General features: G+C 26.7%; 1 long non-coding RNA gene across 1 annotated transcript; it reads right to left on the reverse strand.

Moving 5' to 3' along the window:
- Nucleotides 1-3,570: 3,570 nt before the first annotated feature.
- On the reverse strand, nt 3,571-4,058 carry LOC138339573 (uncharacterized). The gene is made up of 2 exons (XR_011212417.1): nt 3,923-4,058; nt 3,571-3,801 (listed from the first exon to the last, which is right to left on the reverse strand). It is a non-coding gene; the product is annotated as an uncharacterized lncRNA (long non-coding RNA).
- Nucleotides 4,059-9,479: the final 5,421 nt, after the last annotated feature.

Genomic DNA, 9,479 nt, shown 5'->3' on the forward strand with positions numbered 1-9,479 from the left:
CAGATTCAATTCATTAAGTTCGTTTGTTTTATTTTCTTATAAGCCTCTTAATGGGTGTGGATATATCGGAATGAATAAGATCTGTAACACACCCTTAACACTATTCAGACTAAAAAATAAGACTCCTATCTTAATTCAACTAAATCACGACAACTAATAAAAAAAATTCTTATTTAATTAATATTAATTACATGATTGCCATTAAAATTTCCTTTATTCATATTAACTTAATATACATCTTTTTCTTTCTAAATTAATAAATATATTTGAATTGATAAGCACTCACATGATATAATATTTAGCACAGTTTTAAAAAAAATAAGAAAGTATTAGTTATTTGTTCGATAACAATAAAAATTTTCTATAATAAAATAAAATATTTTCCTAAACTATATATTTACTACTCTATATAAACTATTTTAAATTGCATTATATTAGATTCTCAAAGTATTTGAGTGCGAAAAATAGTCATATTAATGATGTAACTTGATGTTGAGTTCTTAAAAGATAAATCATATTACCTTGTTACGGTAAAAATGTTCAAAATATTATTTTATGTGAAAAAAATTATTTTACTTACAAGGTTTTTATGATATTTTATTGAAATAACGTTTAATTTCATATGTGCATTCAGATATTGAAAACAAATTGTTCCAATAATTTAGTGTTCAGATTCAGAGACAATATTTTAATATGAACATGTTTATTCAAATTTACACATCTAGATCTTAATGCACATCTTAATATTTAAATGTGTCGAATTCAAATGTCTTAATCTTAATGGAAATAAATGAGACCTTGTTACTACTTGTTAATCAAATTCGCAAATAAAATTATCTTTATAATATTTAGGGAAAATGCACAATTACCCCCTAGACTGTGATCGAAATTCCAAAGACACACCTTACTAAGGTCGTATTACCCTCCTAAACTTATTTTTTATTTTTATAATTTTGTATACCCCTTTGGATTACGTGACATTCAAATATTTCTGACGTGCCTCAATTGCGTGGAGTAACATAGAGTGCCACATAAGACAAAAGGTGTTTAAAATTATAAAAAAATTGTTCAGAGATAATAGGACCTTAGCTTAGTTAAGGTGTGTCTCTGAAATTTTAATCATAGTTTAGGGGGTACTTGTGCATTTTCCTTAATATTTATTAAGTTTTTTTTTCAACTAAAAGTATAAATATCTAAATAGAAATATTACCCTACTTATTTTGGTTTTGGACTCTTTTTTTTTAAATTTTAATATTATATTATATTTTTAAATTAATTTTTATTCGCCCACGGACTAACCCTACCAATATTTCTCAAGTCCCCCAAATGAGCTGACTTAATCAGGACGGGCTAAAAAGTCTTTTTCTTAAATGGACTTCAAAAATCATTGTCCATCTTTATTAAATCTCGGATTAGGCCAGGCCGGCCTAATGGGCCGAGCCCATATTGACGGCTCTAATTTTAAATAGTTGAACGCTTGAAAATATGAAGAAAAAATTACAAGGTTCTCAAAATTTGAATCAAATGTTTTCTTGAAATATTTTATTATATGTTTAAGTGCTTAATTAAATTATAATTTAAATATCTAAATAAATTTTTTAAATCGGAAGCAACGTATTAACCCAAATAGTATCTGTATTATAGTGAAATTCTCCTTTTTAATAAATTTTGTCCTTTTAAGCTTTCTGATAGTGATATATACAAATTTCTGTTTTGGGAACTTTAATAATTCATACTTTATTACATGGCATAACTTCACATGTCATAGTCTCGGGCATTTGGCCTCACAAAAATTTATTCCTAATAATTGTTTCTCAAAATTTGATTTGATTATGCTTTAACTTTTACGAATTCAATTTAAGTTAGTTTCATTTAATATAGGAAAAATATCCAAGTACCTCCTCAACCTATGTCCAAAATTCCAGAGACACACTATTACTATACTAATGTCCTACTACCCCCCGAACTTATTTTATAAGTAATTTTCTACCCCTTTTTGCCTACGTGGCACTAGTTTGAAAAAAAAAAGTCAACCATCGTAAGTGTGTCTCTGGGATTTCGGGCATAGGTTGAGGGGGTACTTGGGCATTATCCCTTTAATATATAATTTTTAAATGATTTTTAAAAATCTGTAATTATTTATGTAGCTGTAAATGATTTCATTAAAAGTAAAATAAATATTTTTAAATTAAATTATTATTAAATATAAAAATATATAATTTTTTTAGAATAAAATAGAATGAAGAGTAAATCTTATAAATTGGAAATAATTTTATATATGGATATAGTTCTATATATGAATAAGATTTAAAAAATATCTTGGGCATTCTTATCTTCTTCTTTTTATTTTTTGGAGAAAAAATAAAGGCACAACGTAAAAAATTATAAGCTAATAACCAAAAAAATATCCAAAGAAAACTATTGCCATGAAATCCTTAAAATGACTATTTGTTGGAGTGCGAAATGACTATTTGTTGGAGTGCATATTTCAAAAGGTGAATCATGTATATGAAATTATTTAGTAAAATTATTAAATTTAATTGTCTCAACAAAGTTAATCAATCTTTGATTTTTCTCGTATAAAATCACTTATGAAAAAAAGTATTAAAAACATTTATTTACCTTAAAAAGAAAAGATTGTTATATGTGATAGTTTTACAAACTTATTCAAAAGTGAAAAAATAGTGTGTACGTGACTTTATCAACCATTCACCAATATCAAATTGAGTACCTTTAGAATGTGAGACTCATTGCATCAATTTCTTCTAATTAGATTCATCAGCAAGGTAGTAACCTTAGTTATATAGATTAGACGACCCTAATTATTCAATACTATAAAGAAACATATCCAAATAAGACTAGATAGATGTAAGAATTTATATAGTCAGTGGCAATTACATTAATAAGTCGAAACACATATTATATAATCGTCTTCCAATATTTAAAGCTATATTTCCACCAATGGTATGCCTTTGGTGGCCCTTTGTTGCAAGAATTGTGATGGCTTGAATAAATTACCATAAGCTTCTGAACAGTATTTCAGCCTTGCATATATGTACTCTGCGCCAATTGAATCTGCCCATTACAAAATATTTACTTGCAAACATAAAGTTTAGAAGCTAATAAGTTAATTAACATGTCAAATGTAAATGGGAAATAAACAACTTTGTTATTAGATATTTGATATAGCGTGTCGTCTAGGTCTCGATACTGCATGAGTGTTAAGTCCCGTTCAAAACTCGTACAACATAATTAAGTCCTTCTTACTTTTCAATTTTGTGTCACATCACCCTATTCATAGATGATGAAAAGAAAATGACTTCTCTCTTTTTTTTTTTTTTTTTTGCATATGCAACTTATGGACCTTTCAAACTATGAGCTAAAGATTCCTTTTGAGAAACTTATGAGGATATTTTGTAAGTTATCACAATTGTTGTATGATAGTCTAAGGTTGAACAATATACAAGCAAACATTTGACCCGAGTCTACAATCTTAAGAATTGATGAAGAGCTCTTGCAGTCATATATCTCTGAAGGGAACTTCATCCCATGGACAGAAGCAACAAGGTCTGATGCTCTCACAACAACTCCTTCCTCAATTAATCAGTGAAGTATTACATAGATAATAATTACAACGAAAAAGGATCACAAGAAGAAAATAAGATAAAGACACATTTTTATCTCTCCTCCGGCATAATGCTTGCAAGTCTCCTAGACTCTTCAACTATTTGCAACACAGAGAGATCTTGTTCAGGGATCTTTCCCTTCTTATATAAGAGTAGCATCGTCCATTTTTCTTGCCTGCATTTCTAAAGTTAGTTTCCTCAAGAAATATTTCTAACAGCAAATATATATATGGTGAAAGTGGAATCTCACAAGTCACAAGTGAAGTTCGGAGAGGTAGAGCTTATGTAGAACTTACCCCTACCTCGTGAACGTAGAAAGATTGTTTCTGAATAGCCCTTGGCATGATTGCATCAAATCAAAGTCGAGATGAAAATAAAGAGAACATGACCACTACTAAGGAACGCAATATAGCACATTCAGAAAAGGACAATAACAACAACAAAATAGTGCTATAATTGAAATATAATAAATAACATATGAAAATAGATTTCAAAAGTAAGAAACTATATGAATAAGACTATTAGATGAATCACCCGTCAACTTTTTATATATATTTTTAAAGAGTGTAAATTAGGTATATAGCATATTATGTAGTCATATTCTCAAGTTATGACATAAGAGTTTGATTTTCATTCTATAACATTTAATATATCAACTTATAGCATTTCTTTAAATTAAAATATTGTAAATATTTATTCTAAATAGGACGAAAAATAAAATTAAAAAATGAATAATTAAAATTGGATAATTTCCTTGAATGTAGTTACTGTTATTAACTGATAACAAAATGTGCACCTTTTAAGGAATTTTAAAATATATTAATTATAGATATGCACCTTAATTATCTCAATCCGTTTTTAATGGTAATTATTTTTTATTTTTTATCCTTAACAAATTGTATTCTGTTATCTTTCTTTCCATAAACGTGTATCATTTTTTTTTTTAGAAATTGAACTATAATCATATATTCGAATTCTGTCATATTTTATCGTTTTTTTTTTTTTGGAAAAAAAATTAAAATTGAAGGTTTAAAAAGTTTAGGTTTGATTTGATGGAGAAAATTGTGTCAATTTTAATTAAACATGGTGGCAAATGGAATTCATCAGGTTAGCTTTTTTTAATATTTTATTAATGTGTCGTATTTTTTCCCATGTTATATTGCATATGTTAAATTGCATGTTATATTGCATATGTTAAATTCCCATGTTATATTGCATATGTTCTGCTTTTTATAGCCTCAACAATTTCAAAGATGTTTATGCCATTCCTGTCGAGCGTACATGGGATATACCAAGTTATATTTCATATCCTAAATTGATGCCGCCAGGTCCAAAAAGAGCAGCAGAAAGACCCAAAACTTGAACGGCGGAAGGGGTTCGCAGATGTGAAATTCAAGAAGAAAAAAAGCACATGCAGTAGATGCCATCAGGTTGGACACAATAGGAAGACTTGTTCAAATTATTTTGTACAAAAACAATGATGTCGTAATGTTAAATCTGTGTTTTTGAGGCATTACATTGTTATAAAATATTTTTTTATTGAATAATATTACCTTTCATACAAATATCATACATTGTATATACAACTGTTCATATATTGACATATGTTAACAATAATAATTCATATAATCATATAACATTTATTCAGTTATTGCATTCATAATGAGGACTACATACAAAATTTATACATGTATACAAATTCAATACTTGCATATAAAAAAATAATGTATGTTTATGTTATACATATTAAATTATAATATATTATAATTCATACAGTTTTCATACATTATTCATACCAGTAATATACATACAATTTGTTTCTGTTTGTATTGTGAAAAATATATTTTATAATTTGTCATAATTCATACATTTTTCATATAGTATTCATACCAGTAATTTAATTAATATTTGTTTCTGTTTGTATTTGAAAGTGCATAGTATTCATGCAAAACAAATTTATGGAATAATTTAACATTACTATGTACTATATATCAAATTTTAATATGACATTCATAATTCATATGATTTTCATACATGATTCATACAATGTTCATATATGTTAAAGTGAGACACATTTCGTAATAATCAGTAATAATTTATATAAAACATCAGTAGTCATAATAAAAATACAAACAGAAACAAATTGTATGTATATTACTGGTATGAATAATGTATGCAAGATGGTGATACACATTTATTGATGTATAATTGTATGATATAATTCATACAGTATTCATACAGATTCATACTAGTAATATAATTAATATCCCTTTCTGTTTGTATTTGAAAGTGTATAGTATTCATGCAAAACAAATTTATGGAATAATTTAACATTACTATGTACTATATATCAAATTTTAATATGACATTCATAATTCATATGATTTTCATACATGATTCATAGAGTGTTCATATATGTTAAAGTGAGACACATTTAGTAATAATCAGTAGTAATTTATATAAAACCATCAGAGTAGTCATAATAAAAAAACTGAAAAAATACATAAATTGTTCATAAGTTAAAAAAAAAACAAGTCATTCAAATAAATTTACGTTGTGCCATGAAGATTTCTACTTCCTGATACGAAATTTTGGAGTAGGATAATTGGTGGTGTCCATAACTTGTTCTTTATGAGTTCGAGGTCCACCCTTCTTGCTAGCAACTGTTCCTGTAACTTCACTTTCACTGATTGCGCCTTCATCATTCTTTGATTTTTCATAATGCCAAAGTCATCCCTAACATTTTCATTCCCCATTATAAATAAGTGTCTCAACAATTGACATTGAATTTTAATGTGATGCAAATTATAAATAAAATCCAAAAGGTGTTTCATCTATGAATTGTTGAAACTTATCTTGACCTAAAAAGGTCAACAAATCCGCAAACACATTCATGTTAATACATGAAGACAAATGTGTTTGTGTCTTCTTCTCCTAAAAAATTGTAAAAATTAAAATACATTAATCATACACATATTCATACACATGTAATACAAAACTAATACAGTGAATCATACACAATTCAAACAAACTTACAACATAATATTGAAAAATACATAATTCATACACATAGTATACAAAACATAATGCAGTAAATCATACACAATTCAAACAAACTTACAACATAATATTGAAAAGTACAAATTCATACACATAGTATACAAAACATAATTACAATATAATCATACACATTTCAAACAAAGTTACAACATTCTTTCATACATAATATATTCAACACCAAAATATACAAATCAAAACATAAAGTATAACTAATTATGGATATTACTATTCAACAGTATCAAAAAACTTGATACAAAAAAATTTATACACAATTCATACACATTTTATATATACCGTGAATCATACAGTGAATCATACAAAATTCATACAGTGAATCATACACAATTCATACAGTTAATCATACACAATTCATACAGTGAATCATACATATAAAATACATGTTTCAGCAATTGATATTGTAATATGAAGAGATCTGTAATTTCAGACAATGAATCATACACAATTCATACATTATTTATTTACACAAAATTTATATTTTAACTATTTTATACCCAAATAACTGAAAATAAAAATAACAGAACATAAAATTTTTTACAAAAATTAACTTTTACTAACCTTTGAACTTTTTTTGGGTTTAACTGTTTCTTCTTCTTCTTGTAAATGTGAAGTATCGATTTCAGATGCTCTTGGTTTTTTGGATTTTGATTTTATCAACTCTTCCACAAAATCAGATTCAGAATCTGATGATTCCTCGATTTCTTTTCCTTTCCTCTTATTTTCTCTTTCTTTCGTCCTTTTCTTAGATTCATCTACATTTTTCTTTTCTTTCCCTTTTCTCTTCTTCTCGTTTTCCTTTGGATGTTTTTTTTTCTATTGTTGATTTCCCTGATCTAGATTCAACTTTAACAGATGAAGGTTCAGATTGTGTTTGTGATAAAACTTTGAAAGATGGAGCATGAAAATCGTCTGAGCTTATTCAATCTTCTACTTTTTCTCGGGGTTTCATTGCCTCTTTTCGACATTGTACAGTTTGTTTATCGCAAGAGCTGAAGATTTGAGTGCTAAAAATGAAGATTTGAATGCAAATATTTGAGAATTCTTGAAGAAGACTGTTAAGAGAGAAGTGATTTTGAGAGAAAATTTGGTGAAAATAAATTAGGCGTGCGAATTATGGTGAAAAGTTTTGATAGGCGTGCAGAGGTAATGATTTTGAAAAAGAGTTGGGGAAGAACAAAAATTTGGGGAATATAAATTATTTTTTTTAGATAACGTTTTACAGTTTTAAAATTAAAAATGTAACTGTTTTAGAGATAAAATCCCTATTATTTTGTAGTTATCTTAAAAAAGGTAACTATATAACACTTAATTTAAATTACATTAATTAAGAGTTTGTTTAAAAAAGGTAACTTAAAATAATAAATTTAATTAACTACATTGGAATAAATAAGGTAATTGAATTATTTAAATAAGTTAATTATTATTTTAAAAAATTAATGAGAATAATATATTATTTCTTGATATGCTATAACTTGATAATAATATGCTATAAGTAGTTTATTATTAAAAAGTTTGTTTATAACTTGATATTTAAAATCTTAAATGTGTGTGTAGTATTACTTTTATTTTTAAAGAATCAAATTTAATAAATTTTGACTTTTAACGTCACCCCCCAAACCCCCACCCAGCCACCTAGTCCAATTTTTTTTTGTTTTTTTGGAAAACTATTTTTGGATTTTTGTGTCACCCCCTACCAATACCATGTCAAAACTTTGGATATAAACATATAACTCAAGCATATTTATGCCTTTTTCCCAAAAAAAAATACAGACTACCTAAAAATCACCTTAAACTATGCATAGTTTATTCTGATTTTCTAAATTATCAATAATCTTAATCATTCCAAATTTGGCTATGTGATAGTTCATGACCATATCAAACAAGTGACAAATAGTGTGTATACGACCTTATCCACCAATGTAAAATTCAGTATCTTTATGAATGTGAGATTCAATTGCATCAATTTCTTCTAATTTGATCAGCACGTAATTAACCATAATTATATAAATTAGACAGTCCTAAATTATTGAATATTATAATGAAACATATCCAAACAGGACTACATAGATGGTAACAATTCATATAGTCAACCCAACTACGTCGATAACGTTGAAATACATTGTATAATCGTCTTCGAATATTTAAAGCTATAGTTCCACCAATGGTGTGCCTTCGGTGGCCCTTTCTTGCAAGAATTGTGATGGCTTCAAGAAATTACTATATGCTTTTGACTAATATTTCACCCTTGCATATATGTACTCCGCTCCAATTGAATCTGCCAATACATTATACCTCCCCTGCAGACACAAAGTTTAGAAGCTAATAAGTTAATTGGAAAAAGAGTAAAAAATGCTCTTAAACTTATGAAAGGAATAAAAATATCTTTTGCGTATAGTTTGATTTAAAAATGTATTTACCATCAATATTTTAATTTAAAACTATCCTTATACTATGTGAAAGGAATCAAAATGCCCCCCCCCCCCTTTTGTAATTTAATCAAAAAATGCTCGTCATCAATATTTTGGTCCAAAATGCCCTTATTGTTATTTAATGGGTCAAAAAATCTCATTTTCCAAATACATATATTATTTTTTTTGACTCTTTTTATTTCAATTAATGTTTTTTTTAAAAATTTGACAAATGTTTGTCTTACTTTAATTCAGAAAAAAATAAAAATTAAAATATTTTTTTATTTTATCATCAATATTTGTTTATTGTTAGATAAATATAAATTAATGATAGATACACTATATATATATGTGTGTGTGTGTGTGT

The sequence above is a fragment of the Solanum lycopersicum genome, chromosome 11 (genome assembly GCF_036512215.1).
Source record: "Solanum lycopersicum chromosome 11, SLM_r2.1".
Lineage (NCBI taxonomy): Eukaryota > Viridiplantae > Streptophyta > Magnoliopsida > Solanales > Solanaceae > Solanum > Solanum lycopersicum.